Source organism: Catharus ustulatus, chromosome 9, assembly GCF_009819885.2.
Source record: "Catharus ustulatus isolate bCatUst1 chromosome 9, bCatUst1.pri.v2, whole genome shotgun sequence".
In the NCBI taxonomy this organism is placed as follows: Eukaryota; Metazoa; Chordata; class Aves; order Passeriformes; family Turdidae; genus Catharus; species Catharus ustulatus.
Window position 1 is genome coordinate 13,502,701 of NC_046229.1, and position 26,696 is coordinate 13,529,396.

The window sequence follows — 26,696 nt, forward strand, 5'->3', positions numbered from 1 at the left end:
GGATATGATTGCCTTAAACATACACAGGTATAGCTATGAAAAAAACCCCAGAAAATAAGACTGACTGGTCTTTAGCTGTGCTTCAGCTTTATGAAGTAAAATCGAGTTCTTGTGCGTACAAGGTGCTTTGTTCCACCTCTCCTGCCTTGGAACAGAAAATTATTCTCCTTCAGGGAGAGGCTGAGGCCACGTGTTTGGTTTATTAGAAGAGTGTTGTCCCTCATAAATTTGGAATCTTCCCTTGAACTGTTGCCATTCTAAAATGTTGTAATTTTGCATCCATCATTGCATGATATGCCCTAAACAAGTCAGTGGAACCATTCACCCTTAGAAAAGCTGGCACTCAACCAATTTACTCACTGCAAGAGTCTTTATATGGTTCTCTTGTACACCTTTGCCATCATTTATGCATCATTTACCATTAAGTTAGGAACTGCTAATAAATCCCTTGTACTGGATGCTGTAAGTAAATCTGAAAGGTCTTTCATATTTAATATCACAACTATTCTGTAGCCTTCATTTTATCATATTGTAAATTATTTCTGGAAAAAATCCTACTTGTGTCCCAGTGCTATTTATCAGAAGTCTTTCTGTGCAACTTCATAGCAACATACATGCTGAGCATTTGGGTTTCTGTGACACATATTTTGCAAGGTCAGTCCAAGTTAATGCAGGTACAGGCTACATGCAATTAAAATTTGTACTGTATCAACTTTGAAGAGAACTATGAATTTGTCAGAATTGCTTACTGTGTTTATAGACTTCAGGATTTCAAAAGTTCAAGTTGAAAGGGTGTTTCTTTTTGCTCAGTCTGCAGTGAAATTATAGCAGGGGCTCCCAAATGTGAGATTTGTGGTGCCACTGAAAGAGACTGGGCTGGAGGAATGCAGAGCAGGAGAGTAGGTGTCCATAACACATATCAATAAATACATTACTACCTGTCTCTTCCCACATCACACACTTGTATTCTTGGTATGGCCTCGGGGAGAAGGCTGAGCAGGGTACAGAAAGCACAGAGCTTCCCTTTGGAGCCCGTGGTGGCTTTCCTAAAGGTTGGGAGCTGCTGCCATGCCAGTTCAGCTTCATTCTTGTGACAGGGACATCTGATCCTGCTGAGCTGCAGAGCCTCCTCATTTGTAAAAGCAGAAGAACATTTGGTGCACTTTTCATTACATTTTAAACTGAGACAAAAGGTGGATAACAAAGCCAGGTGAGGAGTCATTAAATTTCCCTTGTCAGAAACTCAACCAGTAAGGAAGTGACATTGTTAATGTTGATCAAGTGAAATCACTGCTCTGCAGATTAATAGAATCCTGGCTGGTAATGCCCAAAGTGACAAGGAAAGAGGGGCTATTAGAAAACAAGGAGAGCAGTAGTTCCAGTTGAAAAACGATGGGACCAAATTTTTTTGCAGACATAAAGACAGCAGAGAGATTTCAGCATCATTGTTGGGTAAATGGTGGAATTACACTTTTTTATTGAACTCTATTTAACTGGCTACTATCCTTCCTGATTTTGCTCTTTTTTACAACTGAATCCTTCTGATCATCTATTTGAGCCTAATTTTAACACACTGAGATACCTAGCAATCCTAACATACATCAAGTACTCTGGCAAGTTTGATTTTTTTTCAGTCATACTCTTAAATGTTTGTGCCTGGATGTCTATTTATTTATTTACTGTTTAATTTTGCTGGTTTTTTTTGGTTTGGTTTGGATTTTTTGGTAGGCCTGGCCCTCAGAAGGACGTGTACCTGCCTCTGGATAACTAAACTGAGTCATGACTTCCAGGACAAAAACTTCAGTGATTAATCTAAGTAGAAGGTAATTGCTAGGCTTCCTGCAATTTTCTTGTAGACAAACTTCCTCCTTTCTTCCAGTAGCTTTTCAGCAAATATTTGTCTATGATACAAAACATGTTTGTAGAATCTCTTTAATATCTGAGGACAATAAGATTAAGGAGGGCTGACTCAGCTGTGTTCAAATCTGTGAAATCTGCTCTCACCTGCTCTTTGTAAAAGTCAATTAATACAAAGCCCTTTTTGTTAATTGTTCACATTTATCTTTGCTGTCTTCCATTCTTTTTCACTTTTATTATTGTTAAGGGTATATTTTTAAATAATAGTTAATCATTGCTATAATTCTGAATTGTTATTAAAATAATCTCCCTTTTCTATTGAAAGGACTTTCTTTCTCATTAGAAATTTTAGGAACACTTTAAATCTCTTTTGTTCTCACAGCCCCTAAACATTTCTTTTTTATTCTTTTCTTTTACAGCTTTTGCTCTGTTGTTACAGAATATTCTAATCTAGTTAACTTCTAATTTCAGTAGAATTTTTATGTTGTACCAAACTGCAGATCCTTTTCTTGTGAAGACACCTTGGTTGATTCTTTGATTAAGAGCTGTAGAAAAGAGTTGGATTTTATTATTCCTCATCTGCATCTTCAGTGCATTTTATTTATCAGAAATCAAATTCTGGATCCTCTGGAGTCAATGACAACATTGATATGGAATTTGAAATGACTAAGAACTTAGGTTAGATGTCTGAATATAAATGTTACCATTTGTCTTTGTATTCTGCAATGGATCCATCATTTGCCATACTTAATTTAAAAAGCTTATGGAATTTGGCTCCAGCACCTTCCTTTATTTTCACATCCTCAGGCAAATCCATCCTCACAGTAAGAATTAGATCTAGGGCAGTTTTGCCTTTTTTTTGCAAATGATGAAATTCTGTCTTTGACACAGCATGCTTGGATATATCTGTTTCCCAACAGATTTATGAGCAGCTAAAATCCCCCATGAAGAAAGTATCTTCTAGCCAAGAATCTTCTGTACCCTGCTGTCCTTATGTTTGACTGGTTAGTAGCTGATACCCACTGTTTTTCAGTTTTGCTTTCTAGCTCCCTGTATCACTGTTGTTAATTACTTTGAGCAACCTTGCAGGAAAAGATGTGTGTGCACTGATTAGCCACGTTGCTGCAAGTAGCACCACCTCACTGGCTTTACCAGCACAGCACACTCTCAAGATTTCTAATGAATGTGCTGGAATTTGAAGGCTTGTTCTGTGCTACATTGCTGTGATTTACCATGCTGCCTTTGTGATTGATACGCATTATTGGCAATTTGGAGAATGAAACAGTGCACAGAAATGATGAAAATAGCTGAATAAAATGAATAGCTAGAGTGAATTTCCTGAGCTGCACTTCTACAGATGTTGTAAAGATGAGACTTTGGCCTGGATTTGGGTGGTTTCAATTCCACATAAACTCCTTAACCTGGTATTTCCCACTGGCTAGGTGCCCCTGAAGGCCTTGAGGCAGCTAGTAGGGAACACAGGTCAAGGAATCCAGGCTAGCTAAATTTGGATTGCTGTGAATGTGCATGTGGCACATCACAGCTGTGTTTGCACATGTACAACACCCAAAACCTGTACCCATAGATCCATCTCACTGATGGACAGGAGGGTAGTCATACAGTCACCTGAGCAAAAAGTTAAACGCCTGTGCCTATGGACTCACTCAAATTCCCTTTCTGCTAAAGGCAAACAGTGTTTGACATTTTTCATAGCTAAAAAAATTCAGTGGGACTGGGAAAAGAGGTACTTTGACTAAAGGTCTGACAGGATTGATTTGAATCCCTCTGCACCTCACATGTGCCAATGCTTTAGTTTATGACTCTTTAGAAAGTATCACTATTATTATTGCAGAAAATATCTTGAATAGGGCTTGAAAATTTTTGCTGGTGTCCACAAAATGGACTTGAAAACAGTGTTTCTCAAACCCTTCTGCCTGAAGCATGAATAAAAACTTAGATATTTGTGCATTTCTTCCAGATTCTTCTTCAATGCTTTTCCATGCATGTTGTTTCTCAGGCAACAGTCCATGAGACATTTAGGACAAATAATTAAATTGAAACTTCTGTTAAATTTCTGCTTACCATTTGTTAACAATAAATTGCCATCAATTAAATAGTTGTAAAAACATTTCCTTTTTATAAAGTTTTGAAGAAGAAACAACTGTCTGATCTCTTCTTCTTTAAATAATTTTATTATTTCAATAGAGCCTCATCTTCATAAACAGTAGTGGATGGATGATGTTATAAAGGATTTGCAATCTTTAATGCTTGGTCTTTTTTACTTTCCTTTCTGGTGATGACTGTGATTCTTAGAAATTGCATTAATAGAGATAAATACATGAAAAGGAGATATTTATTTTCTGTTGATGTTTCTTTATACAATGTAAGCAGAAAGGAGGTTAAACCCTCCATCAATGACTGTGCTTCCTCACTACAATGCTGGCTGTAGGCTGGGTGAGTCTGTGGCTGTAGTGCCTGTGGTTTTGGTGCTGATGGTGTCAGATGCTCTGTGCTGAGCCAAGCTCATTGCTTAGGACTGGCTGAAGGATTTACAGGGCAATTCATGAGCAGGTATGACCTGGGTGCACAATTCAATGGCAGGGTGCACCAGGAGCACCAGAAAGTGCTGAAAAGCTGCAGCTCCCTTTTAGCAACGCTGCTAAGCCTTGCTCAGTCCCTGCTGCAGGGGTTTGGACTCAAACCCTGCCCATGCACAGAACATCCATGGGGGCTGGGGGTCCCTGGGTCAGTCCTGTGACCCAACCAGGCAGCAGGCAGGATGGGGCAGCTGCAGCCTGGGCAGCAGGAATCTCCCTGGGACGTGGGGCCATGGCTGGGGCACGGCTGGGGCACAGCTGGGGCAGAGACTGATGACCCTGGGGGTCACTGATGGGTCCTGCCATGGGAGCTCAGGGAGGCCAGGCAGGTGCTCTGGGTCTGTGATCCCCTGCAATGGCCAGGCAGGTGCTCTGGGTCTGTGATCCCCTGCAATGGCCGGGCAGGTGCTCTGGGTCTGTGATCCTCTGAAATGGTGCTCGTTCCTGAGCAGGGAGAGCAGCTCTAAGCAGGATAATGCCAGCACTGCCCGGCATGGGGGGCAAGGGGCAGAAAGGCCCCAGGTGTGGGAAGTTTCAGAGGCTTCTGGTGGCAGAGAAATGCTCAAGAGGCTGGACTGAGCTCCCTGGGGCCCATGGATCTGGCAGTCTGCCAAGTGTCATCTGGGCTGGGGTATCCAGATGTGGCCTTTCCACCCTCCACACCGAGTGCATTCAGCACAGCTCTGGGCTCTGTGAGCCCCACACTGCTGGGTTTGGCACCCTCTGAGCACAGGCAGAACACCACAGGCTCCTCACAGGTGTATTTTACTGCTATAGATGCAGAGAAAATTGTAGTGAATCCTGCTTAGCCCAAGAATAGCACTTGTTTGATGCTGAAGAATCCTTGGAGAGTTTAGCTGCCAAGCTCTAGGAATTTTTCAGAGTATATGCAAACTGGAATTTTTTTACTTTTTTATTTTTTCACTTAGGTATATCTTCAAAGATGGATGCAGACAGATCTTGCAGCAGAACTTATTACCCCTGCACACTGAATGGTTTTACAGTGCTGGACCATATCTGGCACATTCCCAGCTAGCTTAGAGAACAAACTGAGTAAGGTTGTGGCTGTCTGCACATTTCCATGTAACCATTCTTAGGTTCCTCAAATAAATTTTATTACAGAAAATAAATAAATATCATCTCTCTCACACAACCTTTTATATTTTCCCTTTTTATTGCAATTCTTTATAGAATCTCCAAACTGTCACACAGCTGAACTTCCCTGTTTATGTGCATGCACAGTATAAAAAAATGTAATGGCTTAAAAACTTGGATTTAATGCAAAACAGCTGACAAATTTAGGCATACTTTTCTAAACCAGCTTTCCCTTATAATAACATTTGATTATTTCTAAAAGTCTGCAGTTGGAAGGTTATTTTTGTGTATTTGTCTTGCAGAATATTTTCTAGTTAAGGAAAAAATTGCTTCCCTGTGTCTTAGAGTTCTTCTGTAATTTCAATTTACAGTATGTCCTCTTACTGCAATATTTGTTTTAGGGGAAAAATAGTAACCTGGATTGACTGTGTCTGCAGCATATTAGATTTTATGTATTACAATTAAATCCCCCTCTGAGCCATCTGGTTTACAGATTGTATAGATTTTTAAATTTTAGTTTGTCTTCCCAATTGATTGAGATTAGGACCACCTTTTCTAGTTTTACTCGTCAAACGTTCCTTGTATTTTAACTTTCCAGTAAAGGTAATGGTTATTGGCACATGAGGGGGTTAATAATCCTGAAATCATGGATTCAAATATTATCACATGAAGGGTATTTGCCAGGCAGAGGAGCCCAGAAGTGACCTTTCTGATCTTGCTAATTTTCCACCAGATAGAGGGTAACTCACCTGCATCTGCAGTATTTCCTTGCTCTTGGCCATGCTCCATATAGACTACACTATAAATTCTGCTGTTCCGTATGTAAGTAATTTTTGGGGGTCATACTTGTGCACACTTGATTCTGAGTTTTCCAGGATTTCAGTGAGCAGAGACTAGTTTTATATCAGGTTGAAATAAAGGAAAATCTCAGCAAAACCAAGATGTTGGGTGCAAAATTGCAAAACACAAAAACCTCAGCCAAACGTCAAGCAGCATTTGACCTCACTCCCGTCATGGCTTTGCCCTGCAGGTTGCTGTGCTGTCTGCAGGGCTGCCTCTGCAGAGCTGCTGCCTGCCCTGCTTCTGCAGTGAGGCACCAAACTCCCTGCCACTACTGGTGCACAGCAGCCAGATCTGGAAGGCAGGCTTTGATGCAATGCCCTAAGCAAGCACACTGCACATTTTAGGTGTTTCTTAGATAAGGTGAGTTGGAGTACAGGCCTGGGGGGCTGTAATTTTAGATGAACTTAAATCCTGTTTAGTTCCTGGGTCAATTGCTTGATCCTGCCACAATCTATTTCTTCTGAGAAATCTGAGACTAAATCATTGATAGCTTTGGACTGGGAACTGTGTAGATAGTTATTCCATATGCTAGAAGAAGGTCTTGGAAATTATGGCTCCTGTGTGACAGGTTGTACTTTAGGAAAGCAGCCTAAGCAAAGGGTAATGTACATTTGGAAATGTGTTCCTTAACTCTCTAGGCAACAATTAAGGTTTTTGTGTTGGTATGCACATTTTTATTGACATTCTCTTGTTCAAGTGTAGAAATACATGATTAGAGCACGTACATGAATGCGTTGAAATCATCATAGAGGGGACAGCAGACCAGCAGTGCAGAATAGAATGATCATACAGTAGGAATACTCAGTAATGATGTTATTCCTGTAGCTAGAATTAGTGTAGAAGTTTTGGAAATTCAGTTCAAAGAGTGATGGCAATTGGCAGTCTTGAATGGCTGAGCACAGTTTTGTGTGTTAAACTCATTTGTGCACACATCATAAGAGAGTTTCACCTTCCCAAGTTATTTAGAATTACATATGCTGGGATACCACACTGACTGTTGAGACAATTGGTTTTGTCAGGTCACTATGCTGAGGTTTCCAGTGTTCCCTACTCATAAGGCTATTGTAATCTTTCTTTATGGCTCTTCCCTTGAAGAACAAGTAATCTTGCATTTGTTCCCTTATATTCTGGCTTAACTCATGGACTTGGGCAGAAAAGTAGATTTCAATTAGAATTTTTATATCATCTCTGAGCTTTTGTCCGAAATGTCTTTGAATTGAAACAAAGCTCTCCTTTGCCAGCCAATTATTCTTATTTCCATGGACAGCATTTCACACAATTTTAAAAATATTTTATCTGTTTACCATTGCCTATGGCCAGGCTAAATTGTCATATTAGATTTTTATTTCCAAAGGAGATATTTTCTAATAAGTTAATTTTAAAGGAAGACATATTATATTATACAATATTAACTATACTATACTATACTATACTATACTATACTATACTATACTATACTATACTATACTATACTATACTATACTATACTATACTATACTAATTTCCTAATCATCTAATCAATTTTTATTATAATAATTAGTATATGTGTTCTTTATGAACAGTAGTTTATTTGCTAAGGCCCAGTCAGTTTCTAAAGTAGCACAATATTTAACATGCACAACCATCATCTCGTCCAAGAGAAGAGTAAGATGGCCAAATGCCTTGGAATAAATTGAATACTGAAAAAAAGTTTTATGTGATCCTAGCACACCCACTGTAGGCCTTGATATCAGTCTTGATGAAGAGAAAATTCCACAAACATCTTGTTCCATCTAATAGGAAGCTTTTTCTCAAAGATCCTGATGAGATTTGTGAGTGGGATTAGGCCAAGGGAAAAAAAAATTTGAAAAAATAGAATGTGTGGTTACAATGAGAGTGCTAAGGCATGGAGGGAACTGTAGGGGAGGCAGAGAGTCTGCAGTACCCAAAATATGCAAAACACAGATGAGAGTGCATTAGCCATCACTGTGCTCCCTGGTAAAGTGCTTCTGTGGTATAATTTTATAATTATCAAGCAGAGTTCTGAAGGTTTCATGGCATTAACAGGTCATAATTATCAATATAAGTTGTATTGCAAGATGCCTTTTTTTGTTCACCAACTTTATTTCACAGTTTTCAGCATGAAGGGGCTGACAGTAAATTGTACATCATTGAAAAGAAAAAAAATAAGCTTGAAAGAAATTTTGATAAAATTAACCTGGTAAAACTGTAGAGTAAAGGAATTTCTTCATAATAGAAATTCTTAGAAATCAAAAGTGAAAGCAATTACCAGATGAAGAAGGTAATAAGTAACAAAAGCTAAATATTGTCATGAATAATATTAATACAAATACAATTTTATGGAATGTGTATCAGGCTTTATATAAAATTGAAATAAAAAATGGAGCCCAAGGAAACGGGGCAATAAAGAACAGTAAGGAGAGGTGGAGCCTCAGAGGGAAACATGTGAAGAAGAATTTAAAGGACCAACAACTGAAGCAAATGATAGCACGTTTTCAGATGTTCTTTCTGAATTTTAAAGGGCTACAAAAATGACATAGCTGCTCAGTAAAATGTGGTGCCTAACCTGCTGCTTAAATCAGCGCTCGTCAGTATCCAGCTTCCAGGTGTGACTTGTACAACTACAGATTTGTTAGCTATATCTGATTTTTTGTGCCAAAGCAAATAACACAGAGTTAGTAGATCTAGGAAGACCAATAGAAAAAGTCCTGCTTTATGTAACCAGGCAGAATTAATTGAGAATCAGTACGAAAAGGAATGGCCTGCTTATTCTCTTCGCAACAGTTCTCTCACAAGAGCTTCCCAAGGAAAATAAGGTGCTATGGAACAGAAAGGAATGTTTTCATATGCTGGTTCAAAGGGGAGAAGTGAGGTGCAGGAGTGCTTATAATAACAGAGAGAGTTTTCTAAGTGAATCCTCTAGGGACTGATACTGGGACATGAGTTATTCAACAGATTTTTACATGATCTGGAAAGGTGCATGAATAGTGATGCAAAAATTTTTTTCCTGATATTATTATTCAGAAAATATCCTGAAAACTGACTAGCATCAGAACATTGTATTAATGTAGGAATAAAAGCATCTGAAGTGGACAATGTTGTGGATGGTCCTTCAAAAATTTCAAAGCTGTACTCATGAGCACTCTGAAAGAAAAACATTATGTTAATAATTATTGTAAGGTTAGCAATTGGAAGGCTACAAACCAGAAAAGATGGTCATGACATTTTGCAAGTCTTGCTCTTCTCAAATACTGTATGCCATTTTGGCCATACTGTCTCACAAAGAACAGGTGTGGAATAAAAGATTACTTGGTTTAAAAAAAGAGTTGTTGAAGGGCTGGGTTGGTCTCAATATGAGGAGAAAATTAGAAAAATTAGCTTTAGAATTTTCCCTGTAAAATATGACAGAGATGCCCTTACAACCATAGATGGTGAGAATATGAGTAAGAATATTTTTCAGTATTTCTAGTTAAATAAGAATGAAAGTATTTTAATTAAATAATCAGATGATAGATTTTAAACAAACAAAATGAATCAACAAAGAGAGTACTATTTCACACAGCTTGCAATTGTGGATCTCACTAAGACAGACTGTTGGAGATAGCAAGATTAAAATTAATTCAGAAAGGGATGTGAATTATTTTAAAGACAATCCCTGCTGATTCCCTTAAGCATGTTGGATGGGAGGCTCAGAAAGACCAAAACCAATGAATTACAACCTAGAAAGCCTTAGTGGAGGGGTAGTCCATTTGTCCTGTTCTTTTTCCTAAAAATCTGCATCTGACCACCAGTGGCTGGGAAAACGCTTCTGGCTGATGTGGTTGGATCCTCTTACTCACTGTTGTAACTGGGAACTCTGTTACTGTCCTTGGGCCTGTGATTAGCTGGAAATTTTTGGAAACACTAACAACAGCTAGACAATGATGCACAGGCATTAAACACTCCTGTGTGTGCATGTGTGTACAAATTTACTTGATTTCTTACAGTTTATTTGTAAATCAAATTCAATTAGCTTGGTTGGATTCCTGCTACCATTTCTTATATACTGTTGTGTCAGAAAGTGGGCACAGTGGATTCAGTCTTGCCATGAGAACCTCTTAAATATTATAGGTTTACCCTAAATCATTCTACCTCTGTTTAAAAGCCCCATTCTAAGTCATGGAAAATGACTTAATCTATTATTGTTGGACCTATTCCATGAATATCTATGACTTTCTTGGTCTCAGCATCATGAATATTTTATTGCATAGTAGAATGCTCTCTACATATTAGAGAGCCCGTTTTTGTGACTGAATTTGGCAGATGATTGTGCCTTTGCTGTTTCATTACAGTTATTTTTACTAGCGTTCCAATACTGCTCAGAGCCCCCCTGGGCATTGAACCCCCTTGGTGGCAGATGCTTTAGCAGACCTGGAAGACTCTGCTATCTGAAAACACTGGTGGTCCAAACAGGTAAAACAGACAAAAGTGAGAAAGGAAAAGCATAGCAGAGCTTGTTGTAATCATATTGGACTTCAGCAAAGCTCTTGGTGCCATTTCTCACAATTTGTCTTTCTAGACAAAATATTCAGTACATAGCTGAATAACCATGGAAGCATCTTCATTAATGACTTGCATGCAGGACTCAAAAGAAAAATAAGTAAGTTTGCCTATGACACTACTGACTCTCTCAAAGGAAGGGAGGCCCTGCAGAGACACCTTGACAACTTAGTGAGGGGCAATCACCAACTCTATGAATTTTTACAAGAGCAAGTGTATATTCTGCACCTGGGCAGTCCTGTATAGACTGGGGGACAAGAGGCTGGAGAGCAGCTGTGGAAAGGAACCTGGGGGTCCTGGTTGATGGCAAATTGAGCCAGCAGTGCCCTGGCAGTCAGCAGGGGCAACTGTGTCCTGGGGACATCAGGGTCAGTATTGCCAGCCAGGCAAGGGAGGGGATTGTCCCTCTCTGCTCTGCACTGCAGCAGCCTCACCTCAGGTGATGGGGGGTAGTTTTGGGTGCCACAGTGTAAGAAGAACATTAAACTATTAGAGAGTGTCAAGAGGAGGCCAACAAAGGTGGCGAAGGGCCTTGGGGGGAAGCCGTGTGAGGAGGGGCTGAGGGCACTGGGTCTGTTCAGCCTGGAGGAGACTGAGGGCAGACCTCACTGCAGGTACAGCTTCCTTGTGAGGGGAAGAGGAGCAGCAGGCACTGATCTCTGCTCCGTGGTGACAGTGACAGGACCCGAGGGAATGGCCTGAAGCTGTGCCAGGGGAGGTTTAGAATGGATATTATGAAAAAGCTCTTCACCCAGAGGGGTTTTGGGCAGTGGAGCAGCTGCCCAGGGCAGTGGCCACAGCAGTGACTCAAGTCACTGTGACTCAAGCAGCGTTTGGACGATGCTCTGTGGCACAGGGGGTGACTCCTGGGCTGTCCTGTGCAAGGCCAGGTGTGCGCTCAGTGACCCCGATGAGTCCCTTCCAACTCTGTGCTTCTATGATTTTCTAAATCCAGCAGCTCTTTTTCACTCATCCATTTGATTGAATATAACTGAAGTGTTATATTCAGTGTTCATCGTTGAAAACTGGGTTTACAAACTGTATTTATACTTCTTACAATTTATTTTTGTATCAGGTAAAATAAGTTTTGCTATATCCCCTTTATAGCACACAAGTTGTGTTTACTTACAAAACACCCGTGCATAAGAAGACTTTTACACAGTACATTGCAGTTATTATCCTTTTTTTTTAGAGAATTAGCATCAACACGCTTGCAATATGTTTCTTACTGTAGCCAAAATATGTTGTGTTTTTATCTTTTATGACTACAGATGATGGCAAATCTGTTCTGGTTCAGAAGAATGGCAAAGATTTTTAACACAGAGTCAAGGACTTTAAAAAATATAAATATACATATATGTATATATAAAATACTGCTCTTAGATTATCAATTTCTATGTTATTATATATGCAAAATATTAAAAAGCCTCTGCTGATATAAAACAGTGACAAAGGGTACAAGGTGTCAGTGCCTAGAAAAATGTGTTCACAGCAAATGTATCCAATAACAGTGCTACAAAAAATCCCTAGAGGCCAAGTTAGTTTTTAAATCCCCATGTGAGCCCTGGCATTGCAAACAAGGTACTATGAAAATTTCTACAGATGGCTGCTTAATGTGTAAATTAATCTGACTCAGTAAGGATCATGCTAGTCAGTGGCAGTTATAATTATAGATCAGTATAAGATCTTGCTCTACAAATTTGTACAACCACAAAACTACCATACAAACACACGTTTATTTAAATACTTTAATTATTTACTGTCAGGATTTGTGACACATGTATGCTTCAGCTTGCAAACATTAACTAGGAATGATACACTACAGTGTAGCTAGCATAAAAATAAACAAGGTAGCTTGTTTATTTTGAAAACAAAAGACACCCAAATAACCAAACCCCGACCTGGTGGAACAAGGAGTACAAGAACATGTACAGTAATGCAATCAGACAAAGAACATCTCATTTTGTGCCACTGTACTCAAGAAGTCAAGAGAACAGTTAAAGTACAACATTCTAGAGAGAAAGAAAAAAAAAAGTAGGTATCCTCAATTTGGATGTACATTTACAGCTTGAATAGAAAGGTATGAAAAAAACTTCAAGGCAACTGATGGAAGTTTATTTAAAACAAAGTTATTCACAGTTAATGAGATTTGTGTGAATTTTTAACCATATTTTTTTTTTCCTGAGGAGTTAAGTGAAGCAGCAACCTTGAAAAGCTCATCTGTTCTGATTACTCATGGCAGAAAACAATCCCTTGTTCTCTCTAAATCAACATGCGCCGAAGAACTCACCATGGCAAATGGGCAGCAATCGACAAATACACTCTTCTTTTTTTTCTTTTTTTTTTTACTTTGTTAAAAAAAAAAAAAAAAACCAACTCTACTTTAATCCTGTCTATAGTCAATTAAAAGGAAACTTAATTTAAATGAGTTAATTTGGAAATGCTCTTCCCTTTACAAAAAAAAAAAAAAAAAAAAAAAGAGAAATGGAAATAAAGAAAAAGAAAAGTAGACGACAAAGAGAATTAGAAAATAAACAGAAGATACAGGGAGAAAAAGAAAGAAAGGAAAGAAAGAAATACAGAGTGAATAGAAGGAAGGAGACTGGTGAGGTCTATTGGTGTTACACATCAAAGCGACCATAATTTCCTCACTAGTGTATACTTTCAGATAGCATTGCAGCAGCATTTCTGCAAGTTTAGGGAGTGAAGGGCAGTGTTTAAAGTGGACTCGTTGGCATTTGAGAAGTGTTCAAACTGTACACCTGGCTTATAATGTATATAATGTGAAAATGGAACCTCAGCTTCATTGCTTTTGTCTGAAATGTTAGACAAACTGTAAAAAAGAAGAATTGTTTCAGTGATACACTTAAACTTCAAGTACAAGCATTTGGACATTTTTTCTGAAGGGTTCATGCTGTGTCTTGTCTAAGCTCCCCACAACCACTGAATTCTTAAATATGTTTACTTGAAAAGGTCAATAGCTGGTTATCCTGTAAACTTTCCTCTAGGCTAGATAATAACAAAGTATTAGTTTTTGCTCATCTTTAGTTGTCAGCCACTCACTAGGAGGTATCCAGTGTGCTCATTTTTCCTCAGATTGTAAATGAGAGGGATAAAAGTGAATCAGAGGAAAGCAGTTGACTGCCTTTATTTATTTTATTTTTTCTTTTAAAAATCCTGAAATAAAACCTTAACAAAAAAGGAAGAGGCATTTAATTAAGTCATAACCCTCTAGAGTAGCAGCATAAAGTACACGAAGAGGCAAGCACATTCAGCACACGGACAACAAAGGGAAGAAAAGCTGTTTGTTAAATCAAACAATGCTGTGTTGGTAGTGTGAGGTTTCCATGAGGCTGTTGCTGTCATACAGCAAGGACACAAACCTTCTGCCAGTAGAAGGGTTTCTGTAGCCAGCCACACTGTTGTGAAGACTGCTTGGAACTCCATGGTAGAAATCTGAATTGTAACCACTACCAATAGAAAAACCAAACCCAAACCCAAACCCAAACAAAAAACCTAAACAGGAAGAAAAAAGTCTTTTCTTGCTTGTTCTTTTTTTTTTTTTCCCAGAATGTTTTGCATGTCTGGTTTCTATAATGCATGGTATTTTATCTAAGGTTTCTCAAGGAAATTGTGTTGGTGAATTGGCCAAAAGGTCCAACACTGGTGTGGGTTTTAGTACAAGATGGAAAGTCATTCCCCAGACAAGATTGAAGCAATAGAGGCTGGCTGGAGGAAACGGTAAAAGCAATACCTGCTCCTTTAATTGCATGGATATATTGATCATCGTTTGCCAAGAGTGCCTTAAGGGGTGTGACTGTTACAGGGGAAGGGCAGACAGCAGCAACAGGCAACTCCACAGATATATTTTGTCAATAGGCAGAGTGATTGCTCTCTCTGGCCAAAAACATCCTTGCTACCTCAAAAATAGTGCTTCTGTAACAATCAGAGGTTAAGCTTGGAGACTTAAGAAAATAAAATTAATGAGGAAAGTAACATGTACTTGATGAGACCACAAACACATTGAAGGTGAGCTCTGAACTTGCTGTCAATAATTTAAACCACCGTTATGTGAAGGAGGCTACCAAAAAGAGGGCTTTCCCCCTAACCACACTACAGAACACGATTCAGGGGGCAGCTCAAGCTCACAGGAATTGTGTATGGGAATGAGCCACACTGCCTTGGGTGCCCCTGGCTCTGAAGATACTTTTCCACATCTGCTAGCCAGGACATCTCTTCCTCAGCTTGGTCCATATCATTGCTAGAAAGTTTTTTCTGCAACATTTTTGAAATTGGTCAGTAGGTAGATACTTACCCATGGAGTCCACTATGTTCCTTGCAACAGATTTTACCCTGAATTTTAAGGACAGTAGGACACTATTTGCTATTTGTAAGTTGGTAACCATATTAAGAATTTTTGGACTATGAATATTTTATTTTTTTTACCTTTATCTGTATTCAAATAAATTAAGTATATTCTTTTGCCAAATTTTTGCTTCTTCTGACAACTATGTAAGCAGAAATTTTCACTGACCATATATTTTGAATTTGATGATTTCCTATAATGAATTTACAAGTTAAGATTTGAATCTAGTTCGAAACCAAACTTACCATCAGAAAAAATTCAGTTATTTGGTCTGATTACATGTATCAATCAAGTGGAATTGATTGTGGTTCCCTTACTAGAAGTGAACATTCTGATGAAAATGTTTAAGTACTTCAACATTTGTTTTTCCTGAGCATTCTCTAATGATATCATCGTTAGAGGAGCTGACAGTATTCTACTGATTAAAAAAGGCCAGGTCTAGTTGAAATTTTCTTTGTCTCAGCCACTGAAGAAAGAATAGGTGTTTAAAAATAAAGAAACAAACAGTTAGGTGGAAGGGAGTATAATATTGATTTTCCCTTTCTCTTAGGCATTTAGTGCTTCATCCAGAGGGTTCCTTCCTGATTTTCTGCTGCATGGCAGTGTGTAGTGTACCAGGTATAGTTAATTAGGTGAGCTAAATAGTATGCAGAGATTAGCATAAAGTACAGTTAACCATGTCTGCCATATGTTCAAATGGGCTTTATTGTGAATGTGGAGGAATAATTACACAGTATCTGGCATATTGCACTTTTTCTGTAATTTACATAGTAGTAAAATTATGTTAATAACCTCAGAAAAACCCTTAAAAGTAATGAAAGCCACAGGTCAAACCAAAATTTTAATCCTACTTGCAATGGGGATCAAGTCAATATTATGAAAGCAGCATTTTCTCTTGTGTATTTAAACACCGCTTCAATCCTTACCTATGTCTTGTCACACAGCTTTCTTGATTAGTCTCTAGAATTTTTTCCCATGGGTTCTTTTGGCTGGAGAGGCAACAGGCACCAGTGTAATGTGGCTTGGCAGGTGAGAGCAGAAGGCACAATCAGCGAGTGATAGCTGCAGTGCTTTCTTCAATAATTACAGAGGATTGATTTTGTCAGATAAAATTTTACACATTGGGCACATGGAATATTATTTCCAAGAGGGACCTAGGAATGTGTCGCAAAGGAGACAGCCCCCACCATTACCCACAATCTAGAAAAGCTGCAGAAAAAGCAAAGTGAGGTCAAAACTCCAAAAGCCATTGCAAATGTGGTTGCCACAGTAGATAAAGTTAAAAGCTTTGAAATCTTCAGGGTGAAAGTTTGATTTACTTTCTGATGCTCCAGACATCCTCTTTGAATTTATTTCCCTCTGGTTAAATTGCTCTCTTGCATCTCAGCTAATATTTTCAGGTATTTCTTAATATGAATTTTCCTTGAAAGGCCAGGAAAAATTAGAATATGCATGTATAAAAGATTTTTTAAAAGGCCAAATCCGTCTGGTCAAAACAGAAACAGCCATATGAAATTCAAGAAACTGGTGGATCTGTGTGCAAATTCATTTTTTTATTTATGGAAAAACTCCTTAATATGGTGCCAACTCCTTCTCTTCTCTGCAATCATTGTATTTCTGGTACTTTATACCTTGTAGGATGACATTGTAAGAACATCCTACAGCTTCTGGGTCATTCTGCTGCTACTAAAAGAATCATGTTCTTAGTATTGTGTTCTTACTCCTCAAGCAAAGACCAAAATATTTATTGCCATCAATTTAGCTGAAATCTGAGTGCTGCTAGAAAACTCTAATGTCTCTTATTTTGTGTTCTTTTCTGGATAGATGTGAAGTGGTTTTTTTTTTGTTTTTTTTTTTTTTTTTTTTTTTTTTTTTTAGTACAGGTAGGGAAAACAATGGGGAAAAAAAGAAGAGAAGCAAAAGTTTATCAGATCTGAGATGCTTTTTTTTTGCTCTTCTGCTGGGTCCTGAATTGGAAAAAATAAACGTTTATGCAAGCTTTCCCAGTTTGTTTCTGAGCTGTACTTAGTTTTTTCAACATTGAATTTTTAGTACTAGGCCACCCTACATAAGTAGAAGCCTAAGAATCCACTTTTAAAGTCACCAGAGTAAGTTCACATTGCTTGGTTTTACTTTTTCACTTGGCAATTCTTATAAACGTGTTCAGTGGAATGACTGTTGACATACTTTTCAAAATAATTGCAATGCAACTCAGGATAATTGCAGATGATTCTCACTCTGTGTCCTACCCTGCTTTACAACAATCTTCCTCAGAATTCCTACAGAAAACTCTAAGGATAGGAACTGGGGGAAAAGACCTTCCATGGAACAGTGAGCATCCAAATCCTGACTCCTCCTTTCCTGTGCCTGTCAGACAGGTAAGCACAGAGCCAGGCACAAGGCAGGCTCAAAGCAGGAAGAGTTGAAGGAAAACTGCAAATTCCTGTTGCTCTGTCCTGCTCTGCTGCTTGCACTGACCAAATACAAATTACAAAATAGGATTCTGAACAAAACACACCAATTTAATATAAATCACTGCAATGTCATGGATAGATACAGACCCTTCAATGAGACTGTGGCATAAGCATTAGGTTGGCAACATTTCTTTTATATGTCTTGGAGTAGAAGTGGCTTTTGCTTTATTAGCAAATATATGTGTAATTCTTTTCACAGAGGCAATTATGCACAATACTGAGCGTATAAAAGTACTAAAATATTTTTAGAAGTGACTGCATGTGCTCTGCTAGGACTGCAGAATTGTAATTTACTACATACAAAAAAGAACATAGTAAATGTTGCCTCACGTTCTCAACTTCTCAAGTTTATATACTGCATTTAAACATTCTGCATTTTATTGTAACTATTTGGCACCAAATCTTACATACAATAAACCAAATATGAACTTATACTGTTTCCTCATTTCTGCTGTTATATCTGTGCTAATCTCTAGCCTGTGCATGGCTTCTCCTTTCAGCCATTTGTGGTTTTAGAGACTTTTCTAAGTTTCCAGTAATTCTGAATAGCTGTTTATAAAATTTCAAGTTCTCCAAGGCCTTTATTGAATTAGTTCTTCAAGATCCTATGCTTTTATGGTTCCAGCCAATTTCATATATATTATGTGGTACAATAAACCACTGAATTTTTCTCATATTTCATTTTTCTTATTAAAAATGCATTAAATTATTTTCTTTTTTTTCTTTTTTCTTCACAATCCATTTTTCTCCACAATCCATTTTTCTCATTACACCTGAGTTCTACTTCAAGTCCTTCAACCCACTGTTAATTGTGTTTTCTTTTGATAAGATGGAACATATTTGCCTCAGTCTCATCTGGAGTTTTCAGAGGGAGGGGGACTATGTACAAGAATTTTCCAATATAATTGGAAACAAAATTCTTTAAACCTTTTAGTTTTTCCTCCCAGAATGCTGGTTGACAAAAAATAGCTCAGAATGGTTATAATGCCTTCTCTTATTTATTTCCTTGTTGCACATCTAAACCCTTGCTGCCCCTTGAATAACTGATATTTCACTGGGGCTCAGACCTGTGAAGCATTACAAATCAAATGCTGAATTGTCCAGCAGCTTCCAAGAATGTTTGGAATGGTTGTTTGATTAAATAACATGATTCATTAAACCTTTGTTTCTTCTTCCTCCAGATTTTGCCTTTTCTTCATATTCCTTTCTTCTCTCACATTTAAGTTCTGTTTCATGTCTTTTTGTGTCTTCCATCAACCTTTCCTTTTCTATTCTCAGTTCTAATATTTCACTGCCATATTTCCCCATTTCCCACTCCTTTTCTGTTTACCTTAAAATATCTCCTGAGATTTTTTAACCTCTAATTTTAGTATTCTTTCACTGTCCCAAATCAACTAAAATTCTGGATGCCAGACCTTCTGTATACGACAAAAGAAAACACATTTTCCTTCATTTCCTAAGTGTCTCCTCTGTGAGAGAATGAAGGTTGAAGTAAGGAACAGAGAAAAGAAAAAGAAGTAAGCTTTACTGCATTTAAATTTAATAGTTAGAGGAAAAATCTGAAGGAAGAGTGGCACCAGGCTGATTCAGATTGTAATGAAATTAGCCTGTGGAATCTTGTACCTTTCACAGACTAACCATGAACCACTTCTTTTCCTCCATTAATTCAAGGAAAGGGAAGTGCAATAAGATTCAGCCCTTGACATGGTTCTGATTAGAATTTACTGCAAAACTGACTCCAGAGCTCTCAGCAGTCTGGCAGATTACTCAAGGAAAACTGTATGTGAAACCAGTGAGAAATAGCTACAGGAAATCTATATTAAGCCAGATAACATGACTAGGCTTTTAATGAAAAGAGCGAGTGGGCTCTGGTTGGGTTTTTTGTCACTATATGTACGATTCTTGTAGTTTGAATTCAAATGAAAATGTAAATATCTAGTGAATTGATTGCCTGGTTCCTGGCCTTAATTTATGACAGCATCAATATACTTCAGAACTATTTTTCCTCTGACATTTAAATGAAATAAAAATTCTTTCTGTTTTATAAAAAAAATCATACTTGTCCTGTACTTAACCAAATTCTGCTCACTTTAGGCCCATGTGCTATTAGAATTCAAACAGCTGTACTTTGTAGATATCATTGTACTTTTTTTTAATAAATAGGAATGGCTTTGATGTTTTCAAAAATTACACAGGGAATTTGGATGATCAATTAACATTCTCTTTCATGGGAGTTAGACAACTGTTTAATTTATTTTTACATAATGCTTTAAAAAGCTTCAGTGCATACATTTAGCTATAATCTGTAAGAACTGGCATCTGATAGAGTTCCAAACCCCACACAGAATATCTAAGTCCCTATTGCACTTTGTGTACCCTCCTAGACACACATGGCTCATAACAGACACTGTTATTAAAAAATCTTTCCATGGGTCACTAGAGTAACTTTTACTTGATCGTGGTACCTATCACTATTGATTGTTCAGTTTTGCTACTTAGTTGATGGATTTTAAAGAACATCCAAAGGAGGTATCAAATTGTTTTTGCCCAGGATGGTTGAAGTGTATTTGCTGAGTCCATTTGGTACTTAGCTATAGCCAAAACAAATAAGTGGACTTCTGCAAACATGGTTTTTACTAATGGGAGAAAAAAAAAAGAAAAAAGAAAAAAAATGGAATGGATAGAGTTATTTAATATTCAATAAGCTGTAGGACCAATGGTGTCTCTTTTCTTACAGACATCTTACATTTTTCAGTGACTTTGTATTTTCCATATTCAGATCATCTGTTCAAAGCCATCCTCTCTGTCAATACTCGGGATTCCCTCTTTATTGGTTAGACTGGAGGCAAGCTACCTTTCTCTTCACTTGAAGCTAAACATGTGCCTATCAGGGTGTCACTGGTTTTGTCAGAACACCAAATACAGCAACTTTTCCTACAGAGGAATAATGTGGGTCTTGCTTACTTTTATACTAGTAGGAACTTTGAAAGATTGTCCCTTTCTTAAACATGACTGAAATCAGCCTGTAAGTTCTATAACTATTGGGAATCTGAAGGAGTGCTGGTGAAAACACTATCCAAATGCACAAGACTCCTTTTTCAATGAGCAGAACTAAAAATCTCACTGTTATCAGCATTACTACTGTATTTCTGAGTTTGTAACTCCAAATAAATCATCTAATATTATTTTATAGCACATTTTTGTACTAAATATGCTGATGCTTTAACATTTATATTCATTATGTTGTGGTGGTTTTAAGTTTAATTTCTGTTCTAAATAATTCAAATATATGTAACAAAATAAGAAAGGGGAAACAAAATCCCTTCTTGAGAAGTTAAATTCAAAGTGTTTTCCAGAAATGGCCATCAGCCAGTTTCAAGTCTTTAGGAAAAGATGCTCAAAGAACTCACAGTTCACTACCACAAGAATTAACAGCAATGATGATACTTTCTTTCCTTCTACATTACAGTAAGCTGTGATAAGCCACAGTCATTTTAGGACTAAGAATTCCCAAATGGTCTCAGTTTAAATCATCTGCCTGTACTGAGCAAAATGCTATTGCCCTTATTAAAACAGATCAGTCATGCTTGCCACAAGTAGAGATAGACCAAATGGAAAGAAAGGGAGAAATGAAAGAAGAAAAACATGTTAAATCTCAGAATATTCTGACTGGTTTTTTTTCTTTGAAGTCTTTCCTAGGAGACAAGGCAAACATTGGCTTATAATATGTGATAAATTGTGAGAATCTATAAATGTGGCCATACAGTAAGCACGATGGAATTTACTGCTGCTGCACTGCCTGTCTCAGACACACAGTAGGTTGCCCACTTTTCAGCACAGTGCAGTTGCATTTTCTCAGTTGGAAGCACAACATTATATGCAAGACTACATTTCTCAAAAGTCCATTTCCTAGGTTTAGGCACTGTGGACCTCATCACTTCTGTATTAAGAACACATGATAAGGAATAACATGGCCATGGCCATCCAAATCCCCCGTTTTTATCAGTAATGTTAACTATCATGCTGCCAAAAATGTCAAATAGAGCAGCAACAACAGGAACAGTCATTTACTTTTGGATGAAGGTGACATTTCTACTCTTTTGGTACATTAGCTCCTTTTGAAATGCCACAGAACATGCACAGAACTGGTGAAATTTGATAAAAAAATTACTTAAGCAAAATAGAGCACAAAAAAGACAGAGAATCTTACAGTTGGAAGTTAAGAGAAGTTAAAAGATATATATCAGGTTTTGAAAGCATCTAATAAAATAAAAAACAAAAACAATAACAAAAAAGTAGGTTTCCTCTGGGAGAAAAAGAAACCAATGGCAATACTTTAGTCAGAACAATTCTATTTAAGCAAAACACCAGGGAACAGCTTCATGGGTGGCCAAGATACAAAGAGCTGTCCTTCAGCCCAACAAATGGTCAAGAATCCCGAACAGGAAAGCACAGTAGAAAATAAACAACGTGTGAACGTGAGCAGTAGCAGCTGGAACAAGGCTGTTCCCAACCTTTTAAAATATCCAAGATATAAATGGCTCAGAGGAATAAAGCAGGAGTGATCAGTATATGGCTAATACTTGGATTACCAGGGGAATTCACGTGACAATTTAAGGCACAGCAAGCAAGCATTGGCAGTTTGGGACACTGAGAACAGGGGCAAGTTGAGGAATGGTAAAAGAATGATCCCAATACTGTTAGCTTTTCTGGAATAACTGAGAGGTTCAGAGGATGCTAAAACCTCCAGGACTAAAACTGCTAGAAAAACACCAGACACACCTTTTGCCTTATTCAGTAAGTCATGGAGATTTACTGAGGCTGAGTGTGTCTTGATATTCATGGATATTTTTCTTTCTTTTTTTCATTTGCTTGAACTAAATTGGAAAAAAATCTCCACTATACATATTTTTTTTAAAAAATAGAAAAGTCTGTGCCTTCAAAAGCTGTTGGAGGTTAAGAATTTTGATGATGTAGGTGTTTACTTCAGGATAATATAATTGGTTTATGTCTACCATAAATGACTGACGATTTCAGCTCTCTCTTATGAAGATGTGAAGTGCTGCCTTCAAAGGTGCTATAACACATTTCCAGTACCTTTTCTCATCATAAATTAGGAGGTTCCACTCCCATGGAGTTTGGGAATAAGCAGCAATGAGGAAGATCTGACTCCTCCCACTGCCAGTCCCAAACCAGTCTGAGATTCAGAAAAACCTCTTTGGCAGCTGTTCTATAAACCACCAATCTTGTGACTAAAATTAGGGTCACCTGCATCAACTGAAGCAAAAGTAAGCTCTTCATAGGTGTTTGATTTCTTCACAAATGACATTAAAACGCTGCAAATACTTAACAAGGGGTTTGTAAAATTTAGCTGTAGAAAGAAATTTTCACATGGAAAATTTATTCATGCAACTATATCTTAAAAGGAAAAAACTCACAAACGAACCTGGAAATATGAGTCCAATGTGAAACTGAGTCCATGTGTCCATCCTCTATTGCTACTTCATAAACTAGCAACTCTAGAAAATAACACTTTCAGGACCTTGCTCAGTCTCAGAAATGGACATTTCCAGATGATAATTAGATTAAGAGGAATGGAAAAGCATCAGAGAACTTTGTGTAGAATATTAGGTGCAACGTTCCTCCAGTCCCTCTACAGTAATTTTCATTTACTGCAGTCGGTCTGTCAATCCCATTCAGGCACTGTATTCATTGGAGGAAGAGATACTATTAAGCTTAACATTACACAAACCATTATTAGCACTTTTAAAGGATGGAGTAACTTAAATTATTTTAAATATTGATAACAAGTACGGTAATTTCACGGCTATAAGGTGCACCCTTTTGACTAAAATTTTTGCCCAAACCTGGAAGTGCACCTTATATATGGGCAAAAGTTCGGAAATTTTCCAACCTGGAAGTGTGAGCCGCAGCCGCAGGGGGAGCCAGCAGGGCCCTGTGGCTGCCGGGTTGAGGCGGGGCCTTGGCCAGCAACCGCGCAGGGGGAGCTGGGGGTGGAGCCTCGCTGCAAAAAAAAAGTGCGCCTTATAGTCCGGTGCGCCTTATCTGATCTACAAAGTTGTGAAATTTGCCGACTCGGGGAGGTGCGCCTTATAGTCTGGTGCGCCTTATGGTCGTGAAATTACTGTAAGTAAGTTTTAATTTATTGTGGTAAAATAATATCTGACCTAATCCTCCTCTGACACAACTCAGGCCACTCCCTTTGGTCCTGTCAGTGGTCACAGGAGGAGAGAGATTGATGCTTGTACCTGCTCTTCCCCTCACAAGGAAGCTGTAACTGCAGTGAGGCTCCCCTCAGTCTCCTCCAGGCTGAACAAACCCAGTGACCCCAGCTGCTCCTCATACAGCTTCTCTTTCCAGACCCTTCACCATCCTTGTGTCCTTCCTTTGGATGCCTCTGGTAATTTTTAGTAATTCTCTTTTCTAGTGAGATTAGAAAGTCATAGTCGAGAGAAGCTGACGGCTTCATTTATTTGAATTATTATAATCTAAAAAACAACCTTTGATGTCAAGATGTTCATATTTGTACCGTGGCCCTGGCTGGCCAGAAGTAGGAAGAAAAAGGGGAAAATGAAAAACAAGTCAGTGAGGTACAAAGCTCTTTGGAAATTTGTGGGGAAATAAGGAAAAGATTTACTGTAAGCTTTTAGTGGCAATTTAGATTCTGCCCTTATTTTATCTAGAGCCATTCAGCCATCTGATATTGGAAAGTGATGTTTTCAGGATGAATAGTAGAACACACCTGCAAGGAACTATTCTGACCTTTTTGTAATGCTAAGAAACATTTTATGAGTGATTAGGGTTCAGTTAGTAACTATTCAATGGAGGCTTTTTGGTTAACTGAAGCAGATTGACAATTTGAGTTTCTCAGAAATACAGATGGACAAGGTCAGTACATCTCTGTTTTTCACCCAGGCAGTCAGGTAGAAAATTAGCCAACTGAACTCCATAAGTCCATCTGTCTTTTTAAAATATTTTTTCTCTTCCTTTTAAAAATTCTTCCCCTTCTCTCATAATTGGGTTTGTGGATAAGCTTTCAGCTTTGACTGTTCTTTCACTTTCAGCCTTTCTCTTTAGGTTGATATTGTCCTATACAGCATTCCACAGGCTCTTTGCTTCTGTGCTTTTTGCACCACTGGTTACAGACTTTAAATTGAAGTCATTAAGTTGTTGTGCAATTTTTAGACATATGACCACCAATGTAAAGGTCAGGTCACCCATTTCTAAGATAAACTTCTGAGTTACATTTTATTGAGTATAAACCTGCATAGACCTTGCTTGAAATTCTTCAGTAGGAAACAGTCCTACATTAACACAAAGTGTGAAGTTACATGAATTTAAATGTATCAGCCATAAATAGAAAAAAAGACTTTCTTTTTCTGGCCCTATACTGGGACCAGAATATATGATATACAGCAGTGACATGACTCATGTGAGACTGAGAAATTGAAGTATAGTTCCTGATTTAAACAGATAAAGACATTGAATCATTATGACCCACGGGAATTTTCCAACTATTTTGAGTAACTGCCATTTTGTGGTTCTTAATAATTTTCTCTCTCCTACTTTTGTGTTTCTCCTTCCTTGTCTTGATTTCATGGTAACACAGAATGGAATTTTTTCTTAAATGTCATATTTAATATGGAAATCTTGATACTAGGAATGTTAATATCTCTACTCTCAGATATTCTATCAGACATCATGTTTTGAGAAATTCTTGTATTAAATACCAGCTCCACTGCAAAGGGACAGATATTTCCCAAAGGAAATGATTTTATATTTGGCACTGGTGAGGCCACACCCCAAATCCTGTCATCAGTTCTGGGCCCTCACTACCAGACAGACTTTGAGGAGCCAGAACATGTCCAGGGAGGAATTGGGGAAGGTCTGGAGCACAAATCCCATGAGGAGCAGCTGGGGGAGCTGGGGGTGTTCAGCCTGGAGAAGAGGAGGCTCAGGAGGGACCTTATTCCCCTCTGCAACTCCTGGCAGGAGGCTGCAGCCAGGTGGGGTTGGCCTCTTCCAGGTAACAAGTGATAGGAAAAAGAAAATGGCCTCAAGCTGCACCACAGGAGGTTTAGATTTGATATAAGGTAAAATTTCCTCACCAAAAGGCTGCAAGGCACTGGAACAGGCTGCCCAGGGAAGTGGCTGGGTCACCATCTCTGGAGATGTTTAAAGGGTCCAGCTGCCCTGGGTTCTTGGTTTGTGGTCATAGGGGTCTTTTCCAACCCAAATGATTCTGTGATTTTAAAGCTAATGTAGGGATAATATTTTCTGTCTTCAGGGTGTGGTGTCATAGAATCCTTCAATAATAAACTTTATGTTAGTTATCAGCAGCTTCTTAAGAATCTGCATGTAGGTAGCCTCATGTATTTCTCTCCATTTGGACTACTTCTTTTTAAACGGGCTATGTAATTATTTCTTGTCATAATCTTCAAATATCCAGAATGAATGATGGAAAATTATGAAATATCATTAAATACCATTAAATCACCACTCATTTCTGAGCTCTATTTCAGAAAATAGCATTGAGAGGAGTATAAGTATTAAATACAGAGAATGGGACAGTAGTAATCAAATGAATCCCTTCACAATTTATCATGAGGACATCAATAGTACAAAAACTATAATTTTTCTTGTAATATGGAGTCTTTTAGTGACACAAAATATTTTTTTGGCGTGTACCTCTTCTGAAGGAGAAAAATTAACACCGTACTTAAAAATGCAATAAAACCCTATAAAACATAATGATAAAAGTTTCTCACTACTGTGTTAGGGAGAAGGAACTTGCTACTTTAATTTAAATTGAAGCACATTTTTAAAGTTCCTGACCCCTAATATCAAAGTTGTAATTGTTCGACTTTTATTCAGGGTAAGGAAGTAGTCACAAAAAAAGACACT